At 41.0% G+C, this 14,558-nt stretch overlaps 1 protein-coding gene across 27 annotated transcripts in view; it reads right to left on the bottom strand.

Moving 5' to 3' along the window:
• Positions 1 to 14,558, bottom strand: part of CELF2 (CUGBP Elav-like family member 2) — a 472,395-nt gene that overhangs the window by 398,860 nt on the left and 58,977 nt on the right. The window lies entirely within an intron of this gene.

Raw genomic sequence — 14,558 nt, 5'->3', positions numbered from 1 at the left:
TTAACTGTGTGTGATGGTTTTCTCACAATTCTTATGTGATTTTCACCCCAATATTTATTTTTAACATCATACAAAATGACTGCTGTCTCTGATTTTTCCCAGCTTGCAATGCAGTCGAGACCTGACTCACTATTCAGCTGATGACAGGGAGCCTGTCTGCTTCAATGGGTGGAGAGAGCAATCTGCAAGTAATGCAACAGCTGGAGGCACCCTGATTGAAAACCACAGGTCTGCAGCTCATTTATGTTTGAATGGGTGGGGTGGCTGATGTGTGGGAAGGAGGAAAATGGAATCATGGTATTTGTAGGCAAACAAGAAAACTGAAAACAGAAAATACAAGTTCACAAAAAGCTAGCCACAGTGTTATGGTAATCTCACAGCATAGCCATTTAGCCAAAGACAAGCGCAGATCCTTCCTAAGCATGTCCATTACTGTCTGCCAGGTACGTACTAAAATCACCTTATGCAGGATAACCCCTTTAACTCACCTTCCTGTGTTCCCTTGTTGCTTTGGTATTGGATCCCGTTCCTCCGGTGCTGCAGGTCTATGGGCTCGAAACTTCACAGAGCCATCAGTATATCGCCAGTCGCAGCAATGTCCCGCCTCAGCCGGTGATAGGCTGAGCGAACTGTCATGTAAAGGAGCTCTAGCCGGGCTCCTTTACATGACAGTTTGCTCAGCCTATCACTAGCCGAGGTGGGACATCGCTTCGGCCGGCAATACGCTAATGGCGCCGTGACGTTTTGAGCCCATAAACCTGCAGCACCAGGGGAACAAGACCCGATGCCGGAGCAACGGGGGAACGCAGAAAGGTGAGTTAAATTTTTTTTATTTCTTATTGCAGCCTTAGCACAGGGAGACAAAAAATTTTTATGCTGCATATCTCCTTCAAAGCTCTTTTTAACAGCAGGAGGGGTGTTAGGAGTAGTTAGGGAACATAGCCTGAGTTAGTTTAGAAAAGTTTATTTGGTGACAGATACTCTTTAATAGTGTTGCTCGCGAATATTCGCAATGTGAATTTTATCAGCAAATATCGCATATTCGCGAATTCGCGAATATTCGCGAAAATAGCACTATATATTCGTAATGACGAATATTCGTTTTTTTTTTTTTTCACAGTACACATCACAGTGATCACCCCTCTCTGCTTCCAGCTTGTGTGGTGTAAAGAAGGCTCTAATACTACTGTGTGAGACTGGCGTGCGAATTTTCGCTTTTGCAAATTTATGTATATGCTAATTTTCGCATATGTTAATTTTCGCGTACGCAAATTTTTGCATATGCGAAAATAAAACGAGAATATTACGAATATACGAATTTAGCGAATATATGACGAATATTCGTCCATATTTTCGCGAATATTCGCGAATTCCAATATGGCCTATGGCGCTCAACACTACTCTTTAATACAATTGAACCACAAAAATGTATGTAGCCGAGAAAAAGCTCTATAAATGAGTACGTCTGCACTTCCTTTTAACAATAAACCTGATGCTTCTGTGTTGAAATAAACTATGATAAATCCCCTAATACATCTAATCAGATTAGATCAGCTTTGTGCACTTTCCATAAACAAGCTGCAACAAGACTCACATACCACGACAAAGCTATCACATCTCAAATTGATACACAAAATATAGGGGAAAGGACTGTGGAATTTCATTGTAATATAAGAGAAAATGCCCCAGGCCTTGCTTTTTTTAATCTTACACTTCCTTGCATTTTCATCTTCTCGGCCCTGACAGCTGTTCCATCTTTGAGTGTTTCCTTCTTAGAGTTGTTCAAATTTTCTTGGTTTCTAAACCTCTTACTAAAGCTTATCAGACAAAATGTAGTGGTAGGCCAGAAAGTACTATTCACATATTGGTTTTATTCCTCCTCGATAAAACCAGTGCTGCTATTTTATGAAATGCCAGTTTGCCTTTAAAGTCATCACTTTGTAAAAAGAAAAGGCATGGCTCGCAAATCTATATATAGTTAATGGCCATTCCCTAGACCAGTGTTTTCCAACCAGTGTGCCTCTTTTAAAACTACAACTCCCAGCATGGGAATGCTGGTAGTGGTAGTTTTGCAATAGCTGGAGGCACACTGGTTGTTAAACACTGTCATAGTCATATTGCAGCCATAAGTTGACTTTAGTACTTATCTACCAGACAGTAATGGACATGCTTAGAAAGGATCTGAGTTTGTCTTGGAGCTAAATGGCTATGTTGTGAGATGACCATAATGATGCTTTTTTCTTTTTATGACCTGGCAATTTCCTGTTAGAGTTTCTTTCCTCCAACTACTAGTCCAAGGATCCCTTATTTGTAAGGAGGAGGTCACATTTCTCCCTCCCACACATCAGCCAGCCCACTTATTGTAGGACAACTACCATGTGGAGAATGATCTCCCTCCCATCCAGCAATCACTCCCCCCCTTGAAGCACAGACAGGCTCCTTTTAAACAACTGACTACTGATGCAATGTCTCGGGCACACTGTCGCCTGGAAAAAGCTGAGACAACACTCACTTTGTATGCTGCTGAAGATTTACATCAGGGCAAAGATCACATAAGAATTGCGTGACCACCATCAAATACAGGTGCATACATTATATTATGAACTACACTAACTTTACAGCCTCTGTTGCACAGTCAAAAAATAAATAAAAAATCCCGGAATACCCTTCCGGTGGAAAACCTTTTTTTTAAATCAACTGGTGCCAGAAAGTTAAACAGATCTGTAAATTACTTCTATTATAAAATATTTACCCTTTCAGTATGTATTAGCAGCTGTATGCTACAGAGGAAATGCTTTTCTTTTTTAATTTCTTTTTTGTCTTGTCCACAGTGCTCTCTGCTGACACCTGATACCTGTCAGGAACTGTCCAGAGCAGGAGAAAATCTCCATAGCAAACCTATTTTGCTCTAGACAGTTCCTTACACGGACAGAGGTGTCAGCAGAGAGGTGACAAGAAGAAAAGACAATTCAAAATGAAATTTCCTCTGTAGTATACACCTGCTAAAAAGTACTGAAAGGATTAAGATTTTTAAATAGAAGTAATTTACAAATCTGTTTAACTTTCTGGCACCAGTTCATTTTTTAAAAAGTTTTCCACCGGAGTACCCCTTTAAGTTAGAATTTTATTAGGCTACATCTATTTGATGCTTTCATGCTTACTCTATGCTATTGTGGGTTTCCTCTGGGTAATCAGTTTCCTCCATATAGAACAATGTGCCTTAATAATTTGCTTCCTATACAAATGTTTATTTATGATCATGGTAGAGAATTAGGTCTCATGCACTCGACAGAGCCAACACAGTATTAAGGAGATATTTTTCCCTTAAAGCAATCCTTCTAGTGGAGAATATTTCTATTTCTATGCGGAGTTCAGTAAGGCCATGCCATGTTTCTTTTTACAGTAAAATTTATATAAAAACCAAAAGAAAAATCCTGCATGTCGCCAAGTAAAATTGGAGGAACAGGGAGGTACACAAGGTGGTAGTGGGTTTCTATAAACTTCAATGGGCACATCTTAGAAGTTGTCGAGAGCTGTAATACAGCAGTGTGCATAAGAATTTTGTGTTAGCCTCATACTACAGGCTCTCCGGGCTGAAGAATTCCACCAGAGATTCCGAGTGCGGTTAGAGCCGACTGAATCATAGACAGCAATGTCTGCAGAGCAGATTCTGCCTGAAGGATGAACAAGGCCATTCTTTTGGCGGGAGAGAAACACCCGCCATTGAAATTCCTTACTGTGCCCTATGCAGCTGAATTCTGCACCAGAATTTTAAACTGAAATTCTCTATACACAGAATTCTGCCCCATTCAAGCCTCATTAACTTCAATTGGATTACGCCAGGAAATTCCACAAAATATAAGACTGATATTTTTGCGGAATGTGAAAAGCGGAATTTCCAATACCCACTGCGTAAATTCTGCTGTAAGAATTGGTCAGCAGAATCTGGGAAGTGAATGTACAGTAAATTGCGGCTAAGTTATTCAGTGAAATTCTGCACGAACATAGCCTTAAGGGCCTTAAAGTGGACTCATAAGGCCGATCTAGCAGATCAACAGGCAAATCTAGCAGATCTGGGCCTTTTTACACTACAGCTGGAGCATTTGTGTAACCCTTTTTACAGTTTTTTGCAGTGGATTTTTCTCTTCATAATGCAGTAAATGAAGTTAGTGGCTAACCCACAGCAAAATCCACAACCTTCCTACATGTAACAAATATTTGGCCACAGATTAATTGTGTGCACTCGCAGAACAATAAGCACCTCATCTGGATCAAGCCTCAGGGATCATGTCAGATTTGTATGAACCTGCCATAGACTTACATTAAGGGGTCAAGCCGTGATGTCATGAGGGGCGGAGCCATGACGTCACGCTGCTCCGGCCCCTGTATCACGCGTCATTACGAACAGAGCGAACTCGCTCTGTGCAGTAATGATGGCGGGGTGCCGCAGCGGCGATCCCTGGAGTCCCCAGCAGCGGGACCGCGGTGATCTAACATCTTATCCCCTATCCTTTGGATAGGGGATAAGATGCCAGGGGCGGAGTACCCCTTTAAGTGGAAGAAACCAGAATAAAAATAAAAAGACTCCTGATATAAATTAGCTCTACAATAAGAATATGTTCAAAATATGCAGCTCGCAGAAAAGAATGAAATATGGAAAGTTGAATAACCTACCATTAACAGACATAATATGAAAAGAATTAAATCAGGTCCTGCGTGCCAACTCTGAGAAACAATATGCTGCTCTCTGAATCCTATTTATCTACTTACATAATTTGCAATTCTCCATTTTTCATATTTTTCAAAGCCTGACAACATACGCAGCTGCATGGAAAATGTCTCTTGGCTGCAGGGGATGAGAACTAGCTATATTTTTTGTCTAATGATCACAGTCATTCTGACAACTCTTTGGATGTCCAGATTATACATCCCTGTTTTTCTATTGCTCTGGTTTCCAAGCAGCATTTTTTCCTTACTGACATAAAAAAAAAAAAAAAAAAACATTCTCGGTCGTCCTTGCTGAATTAAAAACACATTTGCTGTAGTGTTAATCATTGTGCTAGGGGCTAACTCAGCATTTTTTTCCATTTCCCAAAGAGCTCTCTTGTAAACAAGGGCAGAGATATATAGGATACCGAGACAATTCTCAACTCCATTAAAGTTTGGAGTCTTTCATTCACTGCCTATCCGCACCTGTCATTGATATATAGGCACAGAAGAGCTGGGTTTGGCAGAGTTTTTGATCTTGCCTAATGTGTTGTGAAATCACAACAACGTGTCATCTGTGTACTGCATGGTATAAATCCCCATCTAAAACTACCACTTTTCGGATGATCACATACACATGGAGTACAGTGTATAGCACTACTTCCAACATACCTATACATTTCTAAATTTTTTGAAGTGAGTATGCCAAAGGTAATTTCCAATATCATGTGAATCTAGCGTTACCAGTCAAATTCTACATAAACTATGTCAGATTCAGGTGGTACTGTTAATGTACAGTTTATAACATTTCACATTCAAAACTCTCAGATTTCAAAAGTCCAAGAAGTCCAAATGAGGTAGAAGCAGAGTAGTTGGTCATAGGCCATGCGTACATGGTAGAATTTCCAAGTGGAATCTGCTGAAAAAATTCAGTTCTGTAATTCCGTTACAGCAGAATCCCATCATTTTCAATGGCAGAATTTCTGCAGCACATGTTTCTGCTTTTTATTCTTTTGGCAGAATTTGCTCGGAAATGCAGAGCCGTCCATGGATACAGCGCATTTCAGAACGGTCCCAGTGCTATTTGTGGAATGTCCTCCCATGTTTTCTTTGCGGACATTTCACAAATTTTCCGTCATGTGAACAAGGCCTAAAGCCTCTGCATAATGCAGATTATGAATACGCTGAGTAGCGCGTCTCCAATTTTACACAAAGGTTTTGTTATAGATTCCATATAGTAAACTAGTCAATAAAGTCAGTAAAACAGTTGTCAATGGTAGGAAACAGGCAAGAATATTTGTAATCATAAATAACCAATGGTTGTTCTTCACTTAAAGCACAATATCCTCTGGCTACAATTTTAGCTGCGTTCTAATCTTAGCATTTAGAAGGATATGATTGTCAATTGGGCACTTTGAAAATTAGCAAAAAACACATGTACCAAACATAACCTCCATGCCTGCATCCTGCTGCTCTGTGCATCTCCCCTGATACACATACTGTTTCTAACTTGAACAGCCAGATTTAATTTCTAAACAGAAAAAAAAAATCACAAATTTTTTGCCTGTAGATATTGTACTACTACATGTATATTATGATCATGTAGTATACCTTTATTATGAGTCATAATACTTTGAAGGACAAAATGGAAGTAGTTTGAAAAAGTTGAAAACAGGAATGTGCTAAGAATGGCCCTTGAACAGTCAGAGATTAATTTATGAAGCTTCCAAATTGCAATGACAAGTGGCATGAAATAGGTATAATTACTTCTATGAGGTAACCTACACGCCAGCTTTAGTGAGAAAGCAATTACATTCAAATTATCCATAATGTCTGAGAACCACATTTATTTAAAAAAAAAAGTAAGTGGCTAAGTGTTACGTAAATACGCCTTCAGGTTCCCTTGTTGCTTCAAGGAGAAATAAATCAAAAGAGAAACTATATTTCCCTGAACAATTTCATACATGCTACTTGTTATCAAAATGTATCTTTAGGGTAGGCTCACCTGGAGCACATCTACAGAGTATTTCACGCTGCGGATGCGCCAAGGGCAGTAACAAGAGCAAACTCCCTGGTGCAGCTGGTTAGCTTGGTGTGTCCACTCGTAGTGGCAAAATTCCTACTGCGCATCTGCTACTAGAAGGCACTGTGTCAACAGAGGGGAGTTTGCCGCTAAGAGCGGACACACAAAGTAACACAGCCGCAGCAGGACGCTGGCACTTGTGAGTCCTGTGGATGTGCTCCGTGTGACCCAACCCTTAATGGTCATTGGACTGTTCTGTTTAACAGACCTGGAAGCACTGTGTGTCACCATATTTTAGCTCCAAGGAGAGGATGTTAACATAATACAGAATTAGGTAGAATGCACCACAGTTTTACACATCCTGCTCATGTTTTAAAAAAAACGTCCCCGCCGGAAAACTTATAAGGTACAATTACACTTATTTCAGTAAGAGGTACCTCTTTGTACTCCTGTTCACCTGCACTATAACCCAATTTATTGTGTTTAGTCCAGGTGAAAAGCCTCTTGGTTTCTATGTAAACCCACAGAGGGAAACACATGGGTTACCCGCCCATGTGCATGTACCCTTAGTGGGAATGTAGCTGCTTTGAGAACATAAAGGTATTGGGACATTTAGGGCCATCCTTGACATAGCACAGTATCAAGCTACATAATGAAGAACTGTGAAATTACACAAAAATAATTCAGGTATAGATAATGAAATTCAAAATGTTTCCAAATATGTCATATCAATCAGAACTTGCTTTGCTTTTATTTCTTTAATGATATCTCTGGTATTTGCTTACTGTATGCAATAACCATGACAAATGAGTGGTTCACTAAGAAAATATGCTTCAGTTGCTAAATGATCCAGTAAGGGGATATGTCACACTGATGATAGGAATTAGCAGAAGGGAAGTTTAGACATTACAGCATGCTTTGAGAGTGTTAGTACAGATTAGACTTAGGAAATGGTATTTATGGACCAAGTGAGTGACATATGGCATGCCAGTCATGTGTTATGGGGAAGAACAAGTGAGAAGACAAGAATTAAGGCTTTAGAAAGTGTCCACATCATAACAAAATAGTAGCAAAAAAGACAGTAAGAAATGTATAGTTATGTCATCTTGTTAGCTACTAAATAAGTATTTATGGACACTCTTTAAATACAAATTGAATTTTTGATCCTACAAACACATCATGGATAGTAAACTCAGTCGGGCAGGTGTCTTCTTATATGTTTGTGTATAGAGTTTCTGTTTGGACTGGTGTATGTCTATTAGCCCCTCTAATAGGCAAGGGTTAGTGTCAGTGGGTGCATTGGTGCTTTATACATGAAGGATCATAAGAATGCAAAAATAACAAATAAAAAAGATACAGAAGCCAATGAAAAGATAATAGTTGAACAACCCATAACACTTACACAATATTCTGTAGCTGTTAACAATATAACTCCCTTTTCACATGGGAATAATCCTGTAAACAGATGTGGACGGGAAATCACATTCCTATGAATCAGTCACCAGAATGGTAGAATGCGGGCTGACATTTATGTAATCTAGCTATGGAACAGCAGTCACAGGCTGCTGTTTTCCAATGAGAATTGCAGGGAACTTGATTTTTATATGACTGCGTTTCTTAGGGCATACCCCTGACTTTTTGGGAGAAATCCTAATAGATATATATATATATATATATATATATATATATATATATACAGTATGTGAGAATAGCTATAACACAGTACGTAAGTGTTTCCTATTGTCCTGCAGTACAGGTGTACGTTCCCTTATGGTAACTTCATATGCTTTAAAATCATATTTTCTCCAACAGAAAAAAACTGCTATTTCTGGCCTACAGAGAGCCTCAATAGTTGTGTAGAACACTTTGCCTTGTGGTAACACGCATAGGGAGTGTTCCGTGTTAGTGAAATAATACAGTATTATTCAGTATGACATGCAGATTACAGGCATTGCTATTAGAATTACTGATGCAGAGCGTCTGGATGTGGCAGAAGGGTCGGGAGACGATTAGGCGTCACAATTGAAGAGATTAAAGGGATGTTTTTTTAATAATTTTTAATTAATGTAATTTTAATTTATAAAAAAAAAATGTAAATCCTTTTTTGAGGACCAATTCTGATGAGCATTGAGCTGGCGGTCCACCGCAAGGCGAGCTACCACCTGTTAAAGCCCCTGCCTTTCACCCCCCCGACTGTGAAAGTTTGAATGTTTGATTGAATCAGTTATGGTTCATTGTTATCGCTCCAACCTGTTTAATTGGATTCTTGAGTAATTCCACAGGTAATATATGACGTTGACGACCATAAGGCCTCAATCTTAAAAAGATCATATCGATTTTTCGTAATCAAATTTAAAATTTTGATTAGACTCGGGTGCTCGAAGCATTTACTTTGAACTAATACTGTATCACCACAAAAACCAATATAACAAGAAGTCACATGGCGGAACAATGACTGAGCCTAGAGTTGGCAGCAGCCCGACAAGACCATATGGCCTCACAATAGAAAAGATTAAAGACGAAAATAGCACTGGGCACACTGGTTCCGGTCAAGTGGGTTATTGCAGGTGGAAACGCTCAGCAACAATTGTTTCGCTACTCGCAGGTAGCTTTTTCACAGCCTAATTAAACCTGGGAGCTCCACCTCCTGTGTGCCCAGTGCTATTTTCATCTATACCTGAGATTTGGCAAGCTATCCTGTGTCTACTGTGAGCACCGGGGGTCAGTGCCGTGTACGCCCGAAAGTTTGGCTGTGAGTCCTTGGTGGGAGGAGGTTCTAAGCGGTGTCGGCTACATCCTTGTACGAGAGCTTTGAAAAGATTAAAGATATTTTGTAAAATTTTAATTTTAGATGGATTAAAATGTTAAAAGTTTAATTTAAGGTGACAACAGCATGACGAGACCCTATGGTGGCACAATGACCCAGCCTGGGGGTGGCATCACCATGAGGAGACCATAATGTGGCAGAATGACACAGCCTGGAATTGGCAGCAGCAAGAGGAGACCATATAGTGACAGAACGACCCAGCCTGGAGGTGGAAACAGCCCGACGAGACCATAGGGCCTCATAATCAAAAAGATTAAAGATTTTTTTTTCATTTAAATTGAAGATTTCAAATAGATTAACATGAAAATGTTTAATTTATGTGTCAGCAGCATGAGGAGACCACATGTTCACTGTGTGTCTGGGTCCTCTGTCTCGTCTTCCTCATCACCCTGTATCTAACCAGCCTGCTCCTGCTCCTCCTCTCCTGTAAGATGACTATAAAAACCATCCATTTTGCGAAACCTTGCCTGTGCTCCACTGTCCCCCTTCCCTCTCCTCCTCAGCCCCCATAGGGCTCATGTGGCCTCGAGATGTAGGCGCCACGTCTCCAGTGCTCTGACCAGTCATCGTTTCCAACACGTGTTGTAGGATATGAAGCAGTGGAATGACGTCGTTCATCCTGTAATCCTGGTGACTGACTAATAATGTGGCTTCCTCAAAGGGCCTTAGCAAAGGGCAGGTGTTATGTATGAGCTGCCACTGGTTGACATTGAAGTTTAACAGGGGAGTCCCTCTATCCACTTGGATCATCAAGAAATTGGTGATGGCTTTTCTCTATTCGTATAGTCGGTCCAACATATGGAGGGGGAAATTTCAAAGTGTGGAAACGTCGCAAATCAGACTATGTTGGGGGATGCCGTTCTGACGCTGCAGCTCAAGGAGGGTGTGCTTTGTGATGTTCGAGATGCATGGAAAGTTTTCTTCCCATTGTTAGGATGTCTTGCAGATGAGGGGAACACTTCAGGAACTGTTTGACAACCAGATTGAACACTTGTGCCATGCAGGGTGCATGGCTCCGGCTTCCTTGAAGCAGCGCAGACAAGATGTTCTTCCCGTTGTCGGTCAACATGGTTCCCATTTCCATTTTTTTGGGAGTAAGCCATGATTTGATTTCTTGATGAATCACTTTTAGCAGTTCCTCCCCTTTGTTACTCCGTTTGCCAAGGCAAACCATGTGAAGAACAGTGTGACACCACCATGCCACTTATGCCTCATATACCCCTGATGACGTGACTGCTGTCACGAAACATGTAGGGGAGGCATTTGTTGTTTGGTTTTACGATACAGCGGAGTGTCCACAATATAGATCCTGTAGCACTGCAGGCACAGGAGATGCATGATTTGGAATACCAAATAGTAATATAATTATATCAGTTGGACAAGATCAGCTGGGTTTTTAAACTGTTCTGTTTACCCCAAATACATTTTAATATGCATTTGAAATAAAAGTGAAGTTTTAGGGAGGGTGCTTTAAATAGGGTTTTGCACCCCCACCTGGAGTAGCGTCTAGGTGTGGGGTTTGGAAATTATTTTGGTTTATAGTACCCTAGCACAACTCCTGGGGCATTTGTTTGTTTGAAACCACCATGCCCTACACACATGGTATGCTGTAGGGGAATTTTTATTAAAATTAATAATTTAAATTAATGAAAATGTATTTATTAAAATTAATTCAAATTATTTTACATTTTTATGTAACATGCCAGCAGCATGAGGAAACCACATGGCGGCACAATGACACAGCCTGGAGGTGGCAGGAGCATAAGGTGACCATATAGTGGCAGAATGACTAGGCCTGGAGGTGGCAGCAGCAAGAAGAGAACATATGGTGACAGAATGACACAGCCTGGAGGTGGCGGATGCCTGAAAAGACCAAAGGGCCTCACAATTGAACAGATTAAAGATATTTTTTTTAAATTGCATGTGGCCATGTTTACATCCTCCGGATACTTGATGAAAAACTGTCACACCGTAAACTAGCCGATTTTCCCCCCAACAGTCCACACTGACTCACTCACGGCCAACCTGCCACCCTCTTCTCCTGATGATGATGAAGCCCCTTCTGCATCCCACTCCCAAGTGCGATCGGTTTCATCATCATCGAGTTTTGTCTGCACGTCACTGATGTCCTCCTCAGGTTCCTCAACAGTGTCTGCTTCAGTAGCCTGAACGCTCCCAACACCACCTACGACGCCACTCTCCCCAACACTACTTGCCTGCCTAACGAAGGAAGCAGCGGATGTCTCCTCCACTTCTTGGCTGGGCAGTAGCTGCTGACTGTCCTCTAGTTGATCGTCCTGACTAATAAGTGGAGCTGAACCCACAGCATAGGATACTTCTATGGGGGAGGGAACAGCATAGGACAGAGGCAATTGGAGGACAGGGACGGCTCCAGGGCCATGCAAACTGATGGTTGACTCTGAGGAACCCACCAACTGTTGACTAGGGGTGTCAGTTGTCACTTGTGATGAAGTGGATGACCGAGTTAACCAGTCAATGACAGCAGACGGGTTGCTGGTCAAGACACGACCGCTAGCTGATACCAGGAACTTAGGCCTCTCGCTGCGAATTCTGCTGCCACTTGCCCCTAGTCTGCTGCGACCTCTGTCTGCGCCTGATGAATTTAAGCACCTGACACTCCTCTGTGTGAGTCCTGTCACTTCTCTGCCTGACATACTTAGTGCGTATATGAGGGGAGTATAATACGCTCTACAATGTTTAAAACAGTATTTGTCTAGAACAGCAGCAGGTGTGTACTTTTGGCTGGCCTTTTACAGTAACTAGGCCGTTAGGACTATAACAGGAACAAAATGGTACACATGTAGATGTACTTACGTGGTATGCACTTATGTCGGGAGTACAATACGCTCCACTAAGCTTAAAACAGTATTTGTCTACAACAGCAGCAGGTGTGTACTTTTGGCTGGCCTTTCACAGTAACTAGACCCTTAGGACTATAACAGGAACAAAATGGTATGCCACGTAGATGTACGTACGTGTTATGCACTTATGAGGGGAGTACAATACGCTCCATTTCACTTAAAACAGTATTTGTCTACAACAGCAGCAGGTGTGTATTTTTAGCTGGCCTTTCACATTAACTAGGCCCTTAAGTCTTTAACAGGAACAAAATGGTACACCACTTAGATTTACATACGTGGTATGCACTTATGAGGAGAGTACAATGCACTCCACTACACTTAAAACAGTATTTGTCTAGAACAGCAGGTGTGTACTTTTGCCTGGCCTTTCACAGTAACTAGGCCCTTAAGACTTTCACAGAAACAAAATGTTACACCACCTATGTACACACAGGTTACACTTAATAAAGGACAATACGCTTCACTACGCAACCAGTATTAGGCACTAATAGCAGGTGATTATGGCTTTTAGTGCTCTGCTCACCCTAACTGGCTGGCTACTATTAGCTTTTCAGTTGTTGTACACACCAGTGCTGCAGCACAGTCGCTGTGTACCGCACTCAAAATTGCACTCTCTCTCAATCTCTCTTCCTTCCCTATCAGTGCTTCTAGGCTGGATTTGGGCTTGAGGGGAATCGCTGCTGTAATACACCCACAATTGCACTTTCTCTCTCAATCTCTCTCCCTTCCCTATCAGTGGTTCTAGGCTGGATTTGGGCTTGAGGTGAATCACTGCTGTAAAACACCCAAAATTGCACTTTCTCTCTCAATCTCACTCCCTTGCCTATCAGTTCTTCTAGGCTGGATTTGGGCTTGAAGTGAATCGCTGCTGCAAAAAAGGTTTTCTGTGCAACACACACTGCTTTCTGTCCCTTTCTACAATAGAACGCTGATGTGACTGGGAGGTGAATCACTGCTGTAAAAGTGCTTTTCTGTGCAACACACACTGCTCTCTGTCCCCCTCTCTCTCTGCAATAGAACAAGATGGTTGCTGATTATAAAGGGCTGTGACATCACAGGGGTGGCTGGCTGCTGATAGGCTTCATGCTGCATGTGATTCAGGGTCATCCCGCCACCTACCTTGCCTAATTCCCAGCGTTCCTTGCCCCATGTCCTCACATGTGGAGCCAGTGTATCTAATATGGCGGCTCCACATGTGAGGACATGGGGCAAGGAACGCTGGGAAGGTGGCAAGGCAGGTAGGCGGGACGACCCTGAATCACATGCAGCATGCAGCCACTAAATGAAGTTTAATGAAGTGATTTGTGCGATTGAATTGTGGTGATATTTGCATTCATTGCAAAGCGAATTTTTCCTGAAATTCGTAACGATTTCGGATTCGTCAGATTTGATTTGCTCATCCCTAGGCTCCACCATAGGAAGCCCACAGGCTCTGTTCACATAGTTCTGCATGAGCCCTAAGATATAAGTATATAGCAGTGTTTTTTTCTGTAAAGAGCTTCTGTCTATGTCAGAAATACATAAATAGGAAACAGTCATAAGTTTAGGATGACAAAAGGTGAGCATTAAAATTTTAACTGGTACCTATTATACTGTGTATGCTCTTAAATTGAATAGCTGCTTTACTTTTGACAAAATTTTTATGAAACCCTTTAAAAAATATTTTTACATTTATAGTCAATGGCTATTGTTATATTTCTTTCACTAAACCTACATTATTCTGGCAAAGTAATGCTACAATAATAATTTTTTAATGGGATATGACATTACACTTTATATTAATGAAAGTCCATTCTAGTCGCATTGTATAAACCATTAAAGCCATTACAAATCATCACAAAGCAATCAGTAGCCAAAATCTAAAAGCATGTAAAAGATAAAGACTCAAAATACTGCATGATTAAGGACAACTCACACATCTTAAGAATAATCATAATATTTCACAGAACTCTGCCAGACTATAAAATCAGATATTGAAATTGAGCTAACGAGAAATAAACATTGGGATATTTCTCTGGAAATAGAATGAACAACAAAGATGAACAGAAAATTCAAATATGAAATAACTATTACTGGATTATAAATGACAAGATTCATCAGCATAAAAGCATAAGAAATA

The sequence above is a fragment of the Hyla sarda genome, chromosome 4, assembly GCF_029499605.1.
Source record: "Hyla sarda isolate aHylSar1 chromosome 4, aHylSar1.hap1, whole genome shotgun sequence".
Taxonomy (NCBI): domain Eukaryota; kingdom Metazoa; phylum Chordata; class Amphibia; order Anura; family Hylidae; genus Hyla; species Hyla sarda.
Note: the sequence above shows the minus strand (reverse complement) of the source record. Positions and strands in the feature narration are given on the sequence as shown.